Source organism: Saimiri boliviensis, chromosome 3 (genome assembly GCF_048565385.1).
Source record: "Saimiri boliviensis isolate mSaiBol1 chromosome 3, mSaiBol1.pri, whole genome shotgun sequence".
Taxonomy (NCBI): Eukaryota; Metazoa; Chordata; class Mammalia; order Primates; family Cebidae; genus Saimiri; species Saimiri boliviensis.
Window position 1 is genome coordinate 79,611,443 of NC_133451.1, and position 17,905 is coordinate 79,629,347.

The following is a 17,905-nucleotide window of genomic DNA, read 5'->3' on the forward strand; positions in this document are numbered from 1 at the left end:
CTCCTGCTAATCTGAAAAGATGAATCAGAAAAAGAAGAATTGTGACTAATTTGATATGAAGACCAAGAAGAGAGAGAACTAAAGCTGACTCCAATAATTCAAGCATAATTAACCATAAGAAATATGCCCAGCTGGCAGACAGAGATAGGGAAATAAATCTCAGAGAAAAATGTCATGACCAGGGTGGATTTGAGGAACATCTCAATGAATTGCCTAAGGAAAAACTGTTGTGAAGAAACAGCAGAATGTCAAGGACCACGTTCCACGTTCAGGGTCAGGAGGAAGAAGTATAACCAGCAAGGAGGTAGAGGAGTGACAGAGGCAGAAAGGATTTTAGAGTCTTGAAAGTCAAGCAAAGAAAGAATCAACACATACAAGGACTGACAATAGGGAAGGCGTCAACAAGAATAAGGACTGACATAACCTGTTTTTCTCCTAACAGTATGTAATTTCCCAAAATAGTTCTTGTTGGTTTAACAGTATACAATACAGTGGTAGTCTTAAATCAAAAAGAATAGCAGTACCAACATTATTTCTAATCATAAAGCACATATTTACTGGAAGCTGTATGTATTTGTTTAGCTGCTTTAAAGAGTTTAAAAATATATAAAATATATGACACATATATGTTATATAAAATGACTCCATTTTATATAAGGTAATTTCTCTTTTTCTGTATTAAAAAAAAATTAGGCTTTAAGATATTTACTGGACTACTACAAACACACCTGTTTTGGTTTGTTTGTTTGGAGATTTCAGTTTTTGTAAGATCTTCTTTAAACCATCCAATTTTATGACTCAAGCAGCTTGCTTATCCTAAGGATTTTCTTCTCTGCTTGAACTCATTTATTCCACAGCAATGTCACAAATGTCACAGAGAGCTATATTTTAAATATATGTCACAAATTATTAAGATCCTTTTCTGGCCAGGAGCAGTGACTCACGCTTGTAATCCCAACACTTAGGGAGGCCAAGGCAGGTGGATCACATGAGGCCAGGAGTTCAAGAGCAGCCTGGGCAACAAGGCAACTCCATCTCTACTAAAAATACAAAAATTAGCTGAGTGTGGTGGCACACACCTGTAATCCCAGCTACTCAGGAGGCTGAGGCAGGAGAATCGTTCAAACCTGGGAGGCAGAGATCACAGTGAGCCAAGATCACGCCACTGCACTCCAGCCTTGGTGACAGAGCGAGACTCTGTCTCACAAAAAAAAAATATATATATATATATATATCCTTTTCTGTGGTTCAGCCACACTAAGCCATGCTAAGGATTCTCTCATTCAAATGTTTGTTTCCAAACATCTCTGTATTCCTTTCCATTTTAGTATTTTGGCCTCTCACTGTGTCATCTGAAGAAACAAATTATTTATGATTATTGATTTTGCTTGCGTTATTTCACTTTATAGTATGCTATATTAATGTCGAGTAGGCCAATGTAATGTTTACTGAATACAATGCTAGAATTTTCCTTTTCTTTAAATGTCATTTTTTATTATAATCTTGAAGATGCTTATGTTCAAGATAATTGGTCTGCCACTATGGATTGGACACTTAAATCCTTTTCAGAATAAAAACGCAAACAGACTGTGAACTTTAATTCCCAACTAGGATGCTGTTTCCAACTTGAAGTAAATGAAACATTTTATTATTCAGTGATCAGAAAACGTGAACTCTTCAAGTTTTCATCAAGGGGCAAAAGAAGTGCATACCCTCTGAAAAAAATTAGAGGAATGGTGGGAGATGAAATAAATTTGCATTTGGATGGGGTCCTAAAAATTGTGCTGATTCAACACACCAATCCCACAAGTTGGGAAAACGTTCCATACTGCAGTCCCCTTTTAGGGGACTCATAATGTACCTGAGAAACACATCAGGAACTAAGTTTCTTTAATCCTGTATCTCCCCAACTTACTCGAGATGGATCTCTTTCTGTTCCTATGTCCTGGAATCGGATAGCTCTTGTGCAAGCCATTTTGCCCAGTTTACCTCAATTTCCCCATCTTTAAAATAGAAATAATACTGGTACCTGGTACCAAAACAGACATATAGACCAATGAACAGAACAGAGGCCTTGGGCACAATGCCGCACATCTACAAATATCTGATCTTTGACAACCCTCACAAAAACAAGTAATGAGGAAAGGATTCCCTGTTTAATAAATGGTGTCAGGAAAACTGGCTAGCCATATGCAGAAAGCAGAAACTAGACTCCTTCTGGATACCTTACACTAAAATTAACTCCAGATGGATTAAAGACTTAAACGGAAGCCCTAGCACCATAAAAACCCTAGAAGAAAATCTAGGCAAAACCATTCAGGACGTATGCAGAGACAAGGACTTCATGACCAAAATACCAAAAGCAATGGCAACAAAAGCCAACATAGACAAATAGGACCTTGTTAAACTCCAGAGCTTTTGCACAGCAAAAGAAACAGTCATTAGAGTGAATAGGCAACCAACAGAATGGGAAAAAATTTTTGCAATCTACCCATCTGACAAAGGCCTCGTATCCAGAATCTACAAAGAACTAAAACAGATTTACAAGAAAAAAACAAGCAAGCCTATTCAAAAGTGGTCAAAGCATTTGAACAGACACTTTACAAAAGAAGACAAATATGAGGCCATCAAACATATGAAAAAATGCTCATCATTACTGGTCATTAGAGAAATGCAAATCAAAACTACACTGAGATACCATCTCATGCCAGTTACAATGGCAACCATTAAAAAATCTGGAGACAACAGATGCTGGAGAGGATGTGGAGAAATAGGAACACTTTTACACTGTTGGTGGGAGTGTAAATTAGTTCAAGCATTGTTGAAGACAGTGTGACGATTCCTCAAGGACCTAGAAATAGAAATTCCATTTGACCTAGCAATCCCATTACTGGGTATATATCCAAAGGATTATAAATCATTCTGTTATAAGGACACATGTACACAAATGTTCATTGCAGCACTGTTTACAATAGCAAAGACTTGGAACCAACCCAAATGCCCATAGATGATAGACTGGACAGGGAAAATGTGGCACATATATGCCATGGAATACTATGCAGCCATCAAAAATGATGGGTTTGTGTCCTTTGTAGGGACATGGATGAACCTGGAAACCATCATTCTCAGCAAACCGACACAAGAATAGAAAATCAAACACCACATGTTCTCACTCACAGGTGGGTGTTGGACAATGAAAACACATGGACACAGAGAGGGGAGCATCACACACTGAGATCTGTTGAGGGGAACTAGGGGAGGGACAATGGGGGGTGGGGAGTTGGGGAGGGATAACATGGGGAGAAATGCCAGATATAGGTGATGGGGAGGAAGGCAGCAAACCACATTGCTATGTATATACCTATGCAACGATCCTCCATGTTCTTCACATGTACCCCAAAACCTAAAATGCAATAAAATATATTTTTTTAAAAAAGAAATAATACTAGTACTTACTCATATTTCATTTGAAAGGATAAAATGGATTAATGAAAGTAATGTATTCAGCACACAAAAACTATTTTATAAACGTTAGGAAAGGAAAAATCATCTGCAGAAAATCAGTGCCTTATATTTTATATTTTAAATTCAATCACTTTTTTAAAAAAAAGAAAAATTAAAGCTGCATTAATTGATCAAATATGGTTTCCAAGTCAGTGAAAATTATCTATCTGACTCTCTCAATGATACAACACTCACCTTTGGTAGCTAACCAAGTTTCCCCTTTGAAACTCCACTCATATCTCCCTCAGTCAAAAGGATCCCTTTCTTGTCTGAATGAGAATCTTCCTTCTTTGTCTCATTTATCTCTAAATCTGTAGCACGTAAGTTCTATTCCATATCAGGTGCCCAATGAATGTTTAAGGAAAGCAGAAAGGGAACAAAAAGGAAAAAGATGGAAGAGGAGGAGGATTAAAATGTTTCATTTTGGCCAGGCGCAGTGGCTCACGCCAGTAATCCCAGCACTTTGGGAGACGAAGGCAGGTAGATCACCTGAGGTCAAGAGTTCAACACTAGGCTGGCCAACCTGATGAAACCCCATCTCTACTAAAAATACAAAAAATTAGCCAGGTGTGGTGGCAGATGCCTATAATCCCAACTACTCATGAGGTTGAGGCAGGAGAATTGCTTGAACCCAGGAGGCGGAGGTTGCAGTGAGCTGGGATTGTGCCACTGCACTCCAGCCTGGGCAACAAGAGTCAAGAGCAAACCTCTGTCTAAAAAACTAAAAAAGAAAACACACACACAAACACACACACACACACACACACACACACACACACACACAATTTTATTTCAAGACATGACAAAAGATTGCACAGCATTCTCTAAATTAACTGACAGGTTATAAGACTTGGACTAATTTCTATAAATAAATCTCTCATTTTATCTCTCTTTTTCAAATACGTTAAAATTTTTATACTCTATTTCTGTTCTTTAGTGAGTGACCTAAAATACAAAATGTATAGCTATCTTAATATCAGAATATATAATTTTTCCCTCCTCTCAACTATTATGAAGACTTCAAATACTTTAATTCAGGCCACACCTTCTAGTCTTGAAAACTACTGTTTTCTGGTATTCTAACATACCTTGATCTTTTTTAGTTCTGTCAAAAGACAAAATTACAACAAAAGTCTAATTGGCTTTTATTTTCAATTCTAGAATCAGCAACACCTTATGCTGCAAAGTAGAATGAGTGCTCCAGTGAGCTCAGCAGAGGAGGTTGACTTTATCAGCAGAAAAAGGGCTGAAGAAACCAGAAACAGAAAACAAAAAGCAGATTGGTTGTTTTCAGTTACCTTTTTTTTTTTTTTTGAGATGAATTCTTTTTGCTTTTTTGCCCAGGCTGGAGCAGCAATCACGGCTCACTGCAGCCTTGACTTCCCAGACTGAAATGATCCTCCCACCTAAGTCTCTCCAGTACCTGGGACCACAGATGCACACCACCATGCCTGGCTAATTTTTGCATGTTTTTGTCTTTGTATTTTTTTGAACAAACGAGGTTTCATCTTGTTGCCCAGGCTGGTTTTGAACCCCTGGGCTCAAACAATCCACCCACCTTGGTTCCCAAACTGCTGGGATTAAAGCATGAGCCATCATACCTGGCTCTCAACTTTACTTTCTTTACACAGGGTTAAAACAGAGGGGACTTTCCTGTTAATGCCGACTCAGGTTGACTGAAATCTTCCTTTGTAAAACTAGGATAGATGGATGGATAGATTTATAGACAGACAACTTTTCTCATTTTTTTTTCACTGACAATTATGACTTGTCCCTCTGCCTTGAGAAAAGTGCTATGTATTTTCAAAAATAGAAATGATATATTTATCCGAGTCCTTCCACAATGTAAGGCTAAGGAATTACATTTTTATTAACATTTCACAATATCTTTTTTTTAACACAAATTCTCTTTACCCACAAGGCATATTCACAGTTAGCAGAATGCAGTCAAATACTTAAATTTATGTACTAAATAATAAGGAGATAGCTGTATATCATTGTTATCTCTGAATGGACTAAGGACCTTTTTTTATCTTTAAAGATGCAAACTTCATCATCTCATTGGATTTATTCTGTGCATAAAACATTAGCATTTACCAAGGTTCTTGTGGGTTTTTTTGTTTTTATTTTTAGCATAGGAAGACTTCTGAAGAATCACTATATGTGAGTAATAGTATTATTGAACAAGGATTGTAAAAACCACATTACTCATTTTTGGTATATTATCAGTATTCTTTTTTTTTCTTTCTTCCTTTTTTTTTTTTTTTTTTTTTTTAAGATTATCTGGGCCTGCCACTTGCTTGCTCAGCACAATTGAACACATAATTACTATGTAAATTTAGGTTTCCACATGCTTCCAGGGGAGCATAGACCATTTGGTATTAGAGATTTTGAAGTCTTAATCATTTAGAATATGGTACACTTGACTTAATCTGCAAAATGAAGATAGTTCTTATCTGCCTTGCAGGATTTTATATAAGGATTAATTACTTAATTTTGGTTAAGCAATTTCAACATAAAAAATGTTACATAACTGAAGGTAAGTCCTAATATTATTAAAACAGAAATTACTGAGCAGAGAAGCACAGAGATATCTTTTCTGCTTCTTATTATTGCTATCATATTTATTATTAGATTATCTAATAATTTTTTAGATTACAAAATATAAAACAGATAGGGCACAATGGCTCATGCCTGTAATCCCAATACTTTGGGAGGCCAGGGAAGGAGAATTGCTGGAGGCCAGGAGTTCAAAACCAGCTTAAGCAACATAGAGAAACCCCATTTCTACAAAAAAATAATAAAACTATCCAGGCATGGTGGTGCACACCTGCAGTCCCAGCTACTGGAAAGGCTGAGGTAGGAGGATCACTCCAGCCCAGGAGTTTCTGGCTACAGTGAGCTATGATTATGCCACTGCTCTCCATCCAGCCTGGATGACAGAACAAGAACCTGTCTCTGTTTAAAAAAAAAAAAAAAATGGTAAAACAGGTCACTTTTTTTCAATACCTGCTACTCTCATATGTGTTTTCTTTTCTTCACAAAAATATCATTGAGCATATCATTACCAATAAAATCTGTGGTTCCCTAATACTATAATATTAACTCATCTCATAAAATGTTGTCATATGGCTCAGATCATTGAAGTTATTTTTTGGTTGGGAGAGTATTGATAAGAAATGGCAAATCTCTTTTAAGAATTATTTGCTTTAAGAAGATAGATAGATAGATAGATAGATAGATAGATAGATAGATAGATAGACTTTTAAAATCAAGTCCCATGACCAATGATGAAAGAATGCACTCCATCTTAATTAAGGATTTAAAGATCTCCTACTACGTACCCAGGTAGATTCCTGGTCGTATGAAACAATACTCAAGAAGTAATTATTAATTGAAAATCCAACATTCTATAAGAAAAGGAAGAATAAAACAAATAATATTAAGTGTATCAATGATTTAAGGTGATTTTAAATGATATTAAATATATTAATGATTTTTATTTTCTACAGCATAAAGTATAAATTCATTGGCATAGTACTAAATCTTCGTCTACTGCCCAACTCTCAATTCTTATTCTTTCCTCCTTCAATATATTTTAAACAATTATGTACTGACTATCCATTATGTGTTTGGTGATTTGTTAGGTGCTAGAAATATAAAAGGAGAGAGAGATAATTCCTGTCAGCACAAAGTTTAGACATTAGCAGAAGATACAGGTATTTAAATAAACAAATAGGTATATACCATAGAGTTGGGTCAGGAGCTACGAAGTTTATTATAGGGTTGCAAGAAGAGCCTATAATCTAAGGAGCAGAAAAATTGTTCCCGCAAAAGTGCCATTTAAGCTAAAACCTAAAGAACAAAATATTGTCCAGTCAAATTTATAGAGGAAGTACACCTTGAGAGGTGTGGAAGTATATGTGAAGGCTCTGAGAGGAAAGAGGACTGGCACATTAGAGGAAAAGGGGGGAAAAGGTCATGATACAGGAAGTGGCTGCCAATGAGGCTACAGACAGCTGGGGGTTCAGATCAGAGAAGCCTAGTAAGTCAATTTAGGACCTTACCCTAAGAACAATGGAAATAACACTGAAATATTTGAGGTGGTTGCATGAAATATTCATGTGCTTTTCAAAAATTATTCTGGCTGTTTATATGGGAAAAAAACTGACAGAAACAGGAATGAAAGCCAGGCTATTATTATAAGAAGGCTATTACAATGGCTTAGGCTAGAAAAGATGGTACAAAAAAGGAAAGGAGCAAGAAAAAGAGGGAGAGAGAGAGGAAGAGAGGAAAGGAGGAAGAAAAGAAACGAAAAAAAGAAAAGAAAAGATAACTTTTTAACATTTTCAAGTCAAATGACAATTAAGAAAAAATATTTTACACTCATAGCAGGCAAAGAGCTACTTCCGGTAATATATAAAGAACTTCTACACATCAATAAAAAAGAGACTAACAACTCAATTTTTAAAATGGGAACAAATGAACAGTTTAGTAAAAGGAATATACAGGCCAGGCATGGTGGCTCACGCCTGTAATCTCAGCATTTTGGTAGGCCAAGGCAGGTGGATCACCTGAGGTCAGGAGGTCGAGACCAGCCTGACCAACATGGAAAAACCCCATCTCCACTAACAATACAAAATTAGCCAGACATGGTAACACATGCCTGTAATCCCAGCTACTCAGGAGGCTGAAGCAGGAGCATTGCTTGAACCCAGGAGGCAGAGGTTGCAGGGAGCCAAGATTGCACTATTGCACTCCAGCCTGGGCAACAAGAGTAAAATTCCATCTCAAAAAAAAAAGGATATATAAATGTTATAAACATATGAAAAAATATTCATTACAAGAGAATTAAAAATTAAAACGACTGATATTTTTCACCTAAAATTTTGACAACATTGAGGGCCCAAGTGAATACCAATTTGGCAGTTTTGACAAGTGTCACCAGAAGAAACAGAGGTTTTACAAACTATTTTATATTATATCCATGGAAATTCACATTGTATTCTCCCACAAAAGACTTAAAAAATCCTAAATACAGAAATAGTATTTAATTTGGTTAAACTAGTGTTGCAGGTGTCAACTAAATTAGAAAGAGGAGCTGTATTCCTCATTAAAGTTTGCAGCCTGCAGAGTGGCCATTCTGACAGGTTGGGAAGCATAGCCTTTGGTCAGAAGCCAGAAACAAGCACTTCAAGGGAAGAGTAAAGGGAACAGGAATTTTTGCTGAGCAGGGTGGCTAAATATACATATTTAATAAGCTATAGGAAGAGTCATGAATATTGATGAAAAGAGAAACGTGTATGCACATTGAGCTTCATGCCTCTCCATGGGACCCATGTTTTAAAAATGGCAATATTAGCATGATTCAAGGGTAAAGTTTTCAACCCTATGATGTCAAAGGGTGAAGCAAAGGACATGAAAACTCTTGCTGTGTGTCCTGCTTACACTGGCCAGAATCACCTTATGGTCAGCAGTCTTTTATCAGGAAGGAATGCTGGTCAGATGTTTTGTCGAAATGCAAAAGGACAGGCAGCATCAGGCAGTGGGTTGATGTCAGAGGCAGAGTATTTTTAAAAGGCTGATTTCTGTTTAGCCCTTAGAGAAGAAAGCCTAATAATTGTGGTTAGGCAGGTAGGTGGGTATAATGAGATGAATCCAACCTCCCATCTCATCTTGGCTGGGAGCTCAGTTTTCAAGGATTCTCTGGGCTCTTCTTGGTTAAGAGGAGGTCCATTCAGTCAGTTAGGGGACATAGGATTTTTTTTTTTGAGATGGACTCTCATCCTGTTACCAAGGCAGGAGTGCAGTGGTACATTCTCTACTCACTGCAACCTCCATCTCTCCAGTTCAAGCAATTCTGGGGCCTCAGCCTTCCCAGTAGCTGGTACTACAGGTGCACGCCAAGATGCCAGCTAATTTTATTTTTGTATTTTTAGTACAGACAGGGTTTCACCATGTTGGCTAGGTTGGTCTCAAGCTCCAGACTTCAGGTGATCCACCTGCCTCAGCCTCCCAAAGTGCTGGGATTGCAGGTGTGAGCCACTGTGCCCAGCCAGGATTCCATCTTTATTTCTCACAATTTGAGTCTTTAGAAAACAGACTCTAAGAAGGGAGTGGACTAAGGGCTGGATCCAATGACAGGAGATGTTACAGAACTTCCCTCACTACTTGTAGTGGAAATGAGAGGAGCCCAAAATAACAAAGCCACATGGTGGCACTCAATCCTCAGCGGCAAGATAGGCACAGTTACCATAACGGGCAACAGGGGCAGATGGCCTGACTCACAGGGATCAATGGAAATGGCAAACAAACCATAAGGTTCTTCAGGGATAGAGAAATAGGCAGCCAACAAGAATAATCCTTTATCTGCATAACCAAAGGCCATCTAGCCAGCTCCTACCTGTGGGAGGGAGGAAGTAGAACAAAGGGTAAAAGCTGAAGATATTGAGTATGATCTCAGGATCAACTGTAGCAACAAGGAATGTAGTTTATCCTACTAACCATCCTCTTCTAGATTTTTCCAGAAATTATAACCATCCAGAGTTCTGGAGAAATCACACTTGTACAGAGTGAGGTTAATGTGAAAAGCAAGTGGGCTTCATCAGCGAAAGGAGCAAACTGCATGAGGCCCTGTTGATGCTCCCTACCTACATTCCTTTACTCCACTGATGCCCACATTTGTCCCCTTTCTTTTGGTAATTGTTCTTACACAACAGAAGCTGCCTCCCCAACCCCCATGCTGCAGGGCCCCCTCTGAGGTTTTAGGCCCTCCAGGACCCCCACTGGTGCCAACCTGCAGCTAATAACAAAATACAAAATGTTGAACTCCTTTCCTGAAGGCATGATCAACTTTTTGGTGCAATTAATACTCTAGAACTCCCTGTGAAATTATCCTGAAACTAGACTTCAACTGAGACCCCATTCTTGCTTAACTTTTTTCCTTCCTCCTGTCTATGGTCCAGAATCAAAATAGTCCAGGCCTGTTTTTGTTTGTTTATTTGTTTGTTTGTTTGTTTGTTTTTGCCTTATAGGGATGGAGTCTCGCCATGTTGCCCAGGCTGGTCTCAAACTCCTGGGCTCAAGTGATCCTCCCACCTCAGCCTCCCAAACTGCTGCAATTACAGGCATGAACTACCATGCCCAGCTTAGGCTTTCTTTAATAACTGCTGGACCGTGACTGGGCTAAGCTGTGCCCAGTCCAAGGCTCCAGTTCAAGGGAGCATTGAAGGAGGAAAGTTGACCCTTCAGGTCATCTAAATTAGTGTTTTTCAACTGAACCTCATGACACATTAATGAGCCATGAAATCAATTTAGAGAGCTACCACCCCCATTTCTTAAACAAAATGCAACAAATTACAATAGAATAGAAACTCTCTATATATATCACATGAAGAAAAGCGTTTTTTCTATTGAAACTTTATTTCAATTACATATATGCCTATTGATGTATATGTATGTGACTCAGAATATACCGAGAAATGATATAAAATGTATATTTGACATTAGGTTGTCATGGATAAACTTTAAAGCCATGAATCTAAACAGAAAAGAAATGGTGACAAAGGTACTAAGACCATGCAGTGGGGAAAGGACAATCTTTTCAGTAGATGATGGAGAAACTGGAGAACTATAGGCAGAAGAATGAAACTAGACATGGCTCATGCACCATTGGTCTGGGCAAAGAGTTTTTGTGTAAGACCTAGAAAGCATGAGCAACCAAAGCAAAAATGGAGAAACGGGGTGATATCAAGCTAAAAAGCTTCTGCACAGCAAAGGAAACAATCAATAAAGTGAAGAGACAACCCACAGAGAAAATATTTGCAAACTATCCATCTGACAAGGGATTAATAACCAGAATATATAAGGAATTCAAACAACTCTATAGCGTAAAAACAAATAACCAATTTAAACATCTGCCAAAGATCTGAACAGACATTTCTCAAAAGAAAGTAAACAAACAGCCAACAGGTATATCAAAAACCTGCTCAACGTAAGTGAACTGTCAGAGAAATACAAATCGAAACCACAATGAATTGTCATCTCACACCAGTTAAAAGGCTTGTATCAAAAGGACAGGCAGTAACAGTTGTGGCAAGGATGTGGAGAAAGAGAAACCCTCATACACAGTTGATGAGAATGTAAATTAGTACAGCCACTATGGAGGACAGTAGGAAGGTTCCTCAAAAAAGTAAAAGTAGAACTACCATATGATTCAGTCGTCCCACTGCTGAGTATGTAGCCAAAAGAAAGGCAATCAGTGCATTGAAGAGACATCTGTACTCCTATTGCTATTGCCGTACTATTTACAATAGCCAACTTGTGTTGATCAATGGATGGACATTTTTTATTCCATTGTGTATATAGATCACATTTCTATTTATCCATTCATTGATTGATCAACCTGTGTCCATCAATGAATGAACAGATAAATAAAAATGTGATCTTTATACACAATGGAATATTGTTCAGCCATAAAAAAGAATGAAATATGGTCATTTGCAGCAACATGGATAGAACTGGAGGTCATTATGTTAAGTGAAATAAGCCAAGCACAAAAAGACAAATATCGCATTCATATGCAAGAACTAAAAAAAGTGATCTCGGCCAGGTACGGTGGCTCACACCTGTAATCCCAGCACTTTGGGAGGATGAGGTGGGCAGATCATGAGATCAGGAGATCGAGATCATCCTGGCTAACATGGTGAGACCCCATCTTTACTAAAATACAAATAATTAGCCAGGCATGGTGGTGCGTGCCTGTAGTCCCAGCTACTCAGGAGGCTGAGGCAGTGGAATCACTTGAACCTGGGAGGCAGGGATGCAGTGAGCCAAGATCATGCCACTGCACTCCAGCCTGGTGACAGAGCAAGACTTCATCCCAAAAAAAAGTGAATCTCATGAAGATGGAGTGTAGATTGGTGATTACCAGAGGCCAGGAAGGGGCCAGGGAATGAAAGAGAAAAAAAAGAATATAAAGGTAGTTACGACTGCTGAACTGTCCACTTAAAAATGACAGAGATGGTAAATTTTATATGTGTATTTTACCTTAATAAAAAAGATAAACTTTTTTTAAAAAAGAAAAAAAAATATGTGATGCCATCATAGCACCCACAGGCCATGACTAGAGCTCAAATATTTAATAATGCAGCCCCATCAGCTCCTGTAAACTAGCAAAGGCTAGCTCCTCATTAGTCACTTTTGTTCTGGCTGTTACTTTAGCTATAGAGACTCAATTCTCACTGAATTAATCCTCTGAAACCCAATTTCTGGAGTGCAGTTCTGATAATTATTGGTTTACTTAGTTAATAGTATTTATTTGGCTGTAATCTTACTTATTGAGCTGAACCAAATTCAACTAATATTAGAAACAAAACCTTCCAGGGCTAACAATAGCCAGTGCAACATTATCTAAGAATTGTTATGCATATTAAATCATATCACAGTCAATACCTACCTATCAGCAAACTTATTGATTCAATTTATACCAAATATTTCTCCAAAAAAAAGGTAATCATATTTTGTTAAAAATTCCTAAACAGAAGCTGAAATCAATTTCTTTTTCTTTATCTTTCAAGATGAAATAACCTCATAGAAAATTTTGAGGAAAGTCGTATTCAAGCAGGAAACTTACAGAGTTCATAACCCTTCTTCCCTGGAGTTTGTACTTCTGGCAACCTCAGTCACTTTGAGCAAAACTAGACCCTGAATGTATGTGTAAAGGCCTCTGAGTAACTCCTGAGTGGCCAAAATGAAAGTCACAGTGAGCACTAAAATGCTTTTAGTTTTATTACAATAATTTTTAGTCATTTAATGTTTTTATTGATTTTCCAATAGTAGCACATTTGAGGCAGAAAATTACTAAAAGAAGTTACAATTAGAAGCAAGCATAACGATAGCAATAGAAATTGTAGCTAACAACCCAGTGAGTTAAGAGATAGAAAAACTATCAAAACTTTGACAAGACAGCAAGCACGTGGCAATCGATGGTCAGTTAGTATAAGCACTAAGGTAGCCTTTTTTGATGTATTTTTAATTGTTTTTTTAATTTTCATATTCTAATAGTTTTATTGCTGATATGTTGAAATAAAATTTACTTTTATATACTGACTTTGTATCCAACAACCTAGCTAAATGTACGTAATTCTAGAATTTAGTTGTGGGGTCTCTTGGATTTCATATGTATCCAGTCATGTCACCTGTGATATAAAGATATAATATTGACTGTTGTATAGTTAACATATCAAGATATAAGTAAAATGATTACTTTGTATCTTCCTTCCCAATACCTATACCATATTTTTCTTGCCTTATTTCCCTGGTGGGTAACTAATATTAAAAAAAAAAAATAGAAGTGATGATAAAGGGCATCTCCTTATCTCTCTGCTTACATCAGAGAAAAAGTTTTCAATATTTCACCATTAAAAATTATGTTTGCCACAGATGTTTTATGGATACTCTTTCCTGAATTAAGGAAGCTCCCTTCTCTTCAGTTTGCTGAGAGGTATTTTTAAATCATGGTGGGATATTATAGTTTCTTTAAAATACTATTACTTATATTATTTTTAATACTTAATAGTATTTTTTTGCTGTAATCTTACTTATTGAGCTTTTTTCTTCTATTTAGATAACAAAATGATTTTTCTCTTTTATTCTGTTATTTGTGCAGAATTACATAAATTGATATTTCAAATGCTAAGCCCACTTTGCATTCAACGAACCCCACATCATGTTGTGATATACTATCTTTAATAGGCGGCTACATTCTATTTGCTAATAACTTAAGATTTTATGCATCTTTGTCTCTGAGAAAGATTAGCCTGTAATTTTCCTTTACTATTATGTCTTTGTCAATTTTATATCAAGTGTGAATGATGATGTTCTAGAAGCAATTGAATTCTTAGCTGCTGAAAGTAACCACTTTGAAAAGTTATTATAGTATCTTCTTACACTGATCATATGCATAACCTATAATCTCACAGTTCTACTCCTAATGATATACCAAAGAGAAATAAATATATACATGTACCAGAAGCCATGTTCAAATAAGCTCATAAGAACATTATTTGTAGAGCACAAAACTGGGGGAAAAAATATAATTAGCCCTCAAAAGCAGAATGCATAAATAAACTGTACTGTGCTCAATGGAATATTCTATAACAGTAAAAAAGGAAGAATTTGCTGCTATACATACCATCATGAATTAATCTCACAAACATGTTGATCAAAGGTGAAATAAAAATAAAAGTATATGCTGAAAAATGCCAATTAAATAAAGTTCAGAAATAGTCAAAACAGATCTATAATGGTAGAAATTCAGGATGCCAGTTATCTTCAAGAGGGAATTAGTCACTGGTAGAGGGCATAATGGTGGGGGAGGGATTCTAAATTACTAGTAATATTTTAATTCTCAATATGAGTGGCAATTTCACTTAGTGAAAATTTATAGAGCCATGTGCTTACATTTAATATGCCTTTATGTATGTTATTCTTTAATAAATATATTTATAAAAGAGATCATTGGGTAAAAGTAATTTAAAATGTGATCATGCATTTTATCTTTATGATGACTATATTATAAAGTATAAAATTGGAGGTTGTGTTAGTTCAGGACTTGCAAGAAGCATCTGACAAGAAATGATTAAACATGCAAGGGCCAGGTGCGGTGGCTCATGCCTGTAATCCCAGCACTTAGGGAGGCCAAGGCGGTGGATCATCTGAGGTCAGGAGTTCCAGACCAGTCTGGACAACATGAAGAAACCTTGCCTTTGCTAAAAATATAAAAATTAGCTGAGTATGGTGGCAGGTGCCTGTAATCCCAGCTACTAGAGAGGCTGAGTCAGTAGAATCACTTGAACCCAGAAGGCAGAGGTTGCAGTGAGCTGAGATTTTATCATTGCACTCCAGCCTGGGCAACAAAGAGTGAAACTCCATCTCAAAACCTAACACCATAAAAACCCTAGAAGAAAACCTAGGTAGTACCATTCAGGACATAGGCATGGGCAAGGACTTGATGACCAAAACACCAAAAGCAATGGCAACAAAAGCCAAAACAGACAAATAGGATCTAATTAAACAAAAGAGCTTCTGCAGAGCAAAATAAACTATCATTAGAGTGAACCAGCAACCAACAGAATGGGAAAAAAATTTTGCAATCTACCCATCTAACAAAGGCCTAATATCCAGAATCTGCAAAGAACTGAAACAAATTTACAAGAAAAGCAACCCCAATAAAAAGTGGGCAAAGGATATGGACAGACACTTCTTTTTTTTTTTTTTTTTTTTTTTTTTTTTTTTTTTTTTTTTGAGACAGAGTCCTGCGCTGTCACCAGGCTGGAGTGCAGTGGCGCGATCCTGGCTCACTGCAACTTCCATTTTCCAGTTTCAAGCAATTCCCGTGCCTCAGTCTCCCAAGTAGCTGGAACAACAGGCACGCACCACTATGCCTGGCTAATTTTTTGTACTTTTAGTAGAGATGGGGTTTCACCATGTTGGCCAGGATGGTGTCGATCTCTTGACCTTGTGATCCGCCTGCCTCGGCCTCCCAAAGTGCTGGGATCACAGGCGTGAGCCACTGCGCCCAGCCGGACAGACACTTTTTAAAAGAAGACATTTATGCAGCCAACAAACATATGAAAAAGTTCATCATTGCTGGTCATTAGAGAAATGCAAATCAAAACCACGTTGAGATACCATCTCACGCCAGTTAGAATGGCGATCATTAAAAAATCTGGAGACAAAAGATGCTGGAGAAGATGTAAAGAAATAGGAACTTTTACACTGTTGGTGGGAATGTAAATTAGTTCAACCATTGTGGAAGACAGTATGGTGATTCCTCAAGGATCTAGAAATAGAAATTCCATTTGACTCAGCAATCCCATTACTGGGTATATACCCAAAGGATTATAAATCATTTATTATAAAGACACATGCACATGTATGTTTGTTGCAACACTGTTCACAATAGCAAAGACTTGGAACCAACCCAAATGGCTATCAATGATAGATTGGATAAAGAAAATGTGGCACATATACACCATGGAATACTATGCTGCCATAAAGAAGGATGCGTTCATATCCTTTGCAGGGACATGGATAAAGCTGGAAACCGTCATTCTCAGCAAACTGACACAAGAACAAAAAAACAAATGCTGCATGTTCTCACCCATAAGTGGATGTTGAACAATGAGAACACATGGACACAGGGAGGGGAACATCATATACTGGGGTCTGTTGGGGGGTGAGGGGAATTAGGGGAGGGATAGCAGGGGGTGAGGGTTAGGGGAGGAATAGCCTTAGGAGAAACACCTAATGTAAATGACAGGGTGATGGATGCAGCAAACCACCATGGCATGTATATACCTATGTAACATACCTGCATATTCTGCACATGTACCCCAGAACTTAAAGTATAATTTTTTTAAAAATGCAAGGTTTTATGGTGAAATGCCTGTGTGAAAGAAATTGAGGGGGCCAGTAAGGCTGAGGGAACCATTAGACCACCATGCAAGTTTGACTTGAGCAAAGGAGGAAAGGAGGGAGGGGTGGAAGCATCCCACATTATGGTGCAATCTGAAGAAGTTTCAATGAGGCCACTGGGGAACCTCATGACTAGCAGGAATTAGCCTACTTTAGTATACTAACTATATCAGTCACTAGCAAATGCAGCAAAGGATTTCAAGCACAGCAAGCTGGCCCTTTGGTCAATCATGCTGACTGTGGTTCAAGGTCTGCAATGTGCATTCTTATGGTGGCCAAGAGATTTCAGCATGGCATTTTCTTTTTCCTGCTAAAATAGATTTTTATTTTTTTTTTAATTTTCATTTGCCTTTTTAATTTATCTATGACTTTAACATTTTTGATGTACAGGTCTACATGTTTTGAAAAATGCATGTAGTCATATACCTACAAACACAATTAAGATATTTATCACTTTGCTCACCCTAAAAATCTTCCTCATGATGAACCTTTAAAGTCAGCCTCTCACCCCATCTCCAGCCTCTGGCAAACATTAATCTATTTTCTATTCCTGTAATTTCCCCTTTTCTAAAATATAAATTAAATCATATATTATGTAGTCTGTTCAGTATTAATGCATTAGATATTTGTTCATCTTCCTGTGTGCTTCAATATTTCATTCCTTTTTATTGCTGAGTAGTCTTCCACTTTACAGATATACCACAATTTTTTATCTGTTCATCAGATAAGAACATTTGGGTTGTTTCCAATTTGGGGCAATTGCGAAAAAGCCACTACAAATATTTGCTTTGTATATATTCTTGTGTAGACAGATGTTTTCCTTTCTCTTGAATAAATTCCTAAAGGTAGAGTTGCTGGGTCATAACATAGTGTATGTTTAATCTTAAAGAAACTGTCAAACAGTTTTTGAAAGTGTCTGTAC